At 38.8% G+C, this 2,474-nt stretch overlaps 1 protein-coding gene across 1 annotated transcript in view; it reads right to left on the bottom strand.

Moving 5' to 3' along the window:
- Positions 1-2,474, bottom strand: part of SOS1 (SOS Ras/Rac guanine nucleotide exchange factor 1) — a 151,307-nt gene that overhangs the window by 146,138 nt on the left and 2,695 nt on the right. The window lies entirely within an intron of this gene.

Below are 2,474 nucleotides of genomic sequence, written 5' to 3'. Positions count from 1 at the left end.
GCGTCCGGAGCCTGTGCTCCGCAATGGGAGAGGCCACAACAGTGAGGGGCCCACATACCGCAAAAAAAAAAAAAAAAAAAAAAAAAATGCAGACTCTGTAACCAAGTTATCCTTTCCAAACCTCAGTTTTCTCTCTTATAAAATAGAGACAATAACAGTATACTGTGAGAATTAGAGAACACATGCAAGGCACTTAAAATAGTACCTGGCAAATAATTCAAGGCAAATCCCACTGCTGTGTTCCTGGGCTCATCTTGTTCAGTATCTTCACTAGCATTCTCTATCAGATCCTTCCCCAAAGCCTCCTAACATAAACAAGTTTCCATCACCTTCAAATAAAAAACAAGTGTCTTCCCCAACTTGAACCCCCTTCTTGCCACAGAAGTATCTCTTTTCCCTTCATTTCCAAGCTTCTAGGGGGAAAAAAAAGTCTGAAGAAACTTATCTGTTCTTGCTATTCTTTTTCCATGCTTTTCCATCTTCTATTCTCACACCGAAACTGCTTGGATGTAAGTGACCCCTAAGCTGTCAAATCTAACACTTTTCAGGCCCCTTATTTGACTTTTCTATAGCCTAATACAGTTAATGACACTCTTCTTGAAACTCCTTCCATTCTCAGCTTCTCAGACACTAAGGTCCCATTCTTTCTACCTGACTCTTTCCTTCTTAATCTCCTTTACTCATGCCTTTCCCTCTGCTCTTCCCCTACACCCTATTGTCCATTCTATTTCCCCAGTTCTGATGCCAGCCTTATTTCATTCTTATCTCTAATCATTTTCAGTGGGTGGCCTCATCTACTTTAACATCTTTGAGGTACAATTAACCTACAATAAATTGCACATATCTGAGCTGTATAATCCGTTCGATTTTAATATATGTATACTCTCCTGAAACTACTGGTACAATCAAGACAAATGAACATAAAAGCATCCCCCCAAAATAACTACTGACTTGCTTTTTGTCACTGTGGATGCATTTTCTAGAAATTTATAGTATATACTGTGGTGTTTTTCGAGGAGTCAGGGGGCGGTTTCTTCGGCTTCTTTCATTCAGCTTATTTTGAGATTCAGCAACGTTGTCTTGTATATCAACAGTTCATTCCTTTTTATTGCCGAGAAGTATTCCAATGTATGAGTATATCACAATTTGTTTATTAATTCACCTGCTGATGGACATTTGGGTTGTTTCCAATTTTCTGCTGAACAGAACTGCCATGAACATTCATGTGTAAGTCTTTCATAGGATATAAGCTTTGTCTATTCTCATGGCTCTACTCACACACCTGGAAGTCCCAAATCTGTTTCACCAGATACCAACAACCAGTTGCCAGTTTGACAAGTCCACCTGGATAACCCAAAATGACTTTTAAATCAAGAAGTTCAAAATTCATCTTATAATGCCACTCTTTCCACCCCAGCAGGTTCTCCTACATTCTCTGTCCTGACTAAAGGCACACAAACCAGAAACTTAAGAATCCTCCTACTCTTACCATGTCCCCCAATCAATCAGTGAGTTACTAGATCCTGTCAATTCTGCATTTTAAACATCTCTCAAATAAAATCCATCTCCACACTTCCATCCTAATTCAAATGCATATCATCTCTTGGCTGGACAATTAACCCTAGCCTTCTTCAAACTTTTCTCCTTACCTTGGGTCTCATTATTCTCCAATCCATTTTCTATTCTATGGCCAAAGTGGATTTTCTAAAATTGAAATTTTATGTTACTCCCCTATTTAATATTCCTCAATGCTATCTATCCTCTCAAGATAAAATTCATACTCCTTAGCTTAACATACAAAAAATTCTCTATAATAAAGTTTCCTCTCCATCATGTTCGAACCTAGTCATTTCTCAATGATGTCAATTACCTTTTAATCCTCAGTGCTGAGAGCAATACTTGGTCTGCAGTAGGCACAATATGCTTATGCAATAGATAAGGTAGGACTTAGACTAACAGATATATTGAGACCTTCTGGGGATTTTCAGGAAAAGCAGTAGTCCAGTCTGGCTGAAGCATAAAGTATATGAAAGACTATGGTAAGGAATCCATCCAGAAAAGCAGGATGAAGCCAGGCCATAGATCACCATCAAGTTTATTCCAAAGAATATACACTTCATTCTATGCCCTCAAAAGACATCAACGGTTCTGAACAAGAGTGTGACACATTCAGAAGTGTCCCATAACTTCTGAAATTTGAAAAATAGATAAAGGAGAGGTGAGGGGCAGTGAACTCAGTAAACAGGCTACAGCAGTAGTCTGGGAAAGGGGACTCAAGAGCAGTGGGAGTAGGGGGAATAGATTAAAAGAACATGTCAAGGGGAATGAAGCTACAGGCTCTGACTGCGTGTGGGCAGTAATAAGTCATCAGAGATGACTCCAAAGTTTTGAACCAGTCAAATAAAATAATACAGCTAATAAATCAAGAAGAATTCTTTTTTAATAGGTGAAAGGGAGGGAGCTGATCGTTTTGT

This window comes from Lipotes vexillifer, unplaced genomic scaffold (assembly GCF_000442215.2).
Source record: "Lipotes vexillifer unplaced genomic scaffold, Lipotes_vexillifer_v1.1 scaffold278, whole genome shotgun sequence".
Lineage (NCBI taxonomy): Eukaryota > Metazoa > Chordata > Mammalia > Artiodactyla > Lipotidae > Lipotes > Lipotes vexillifer.
This window is presented reverse-complemented; position numbering and strand designations above follow the sequence as displayed.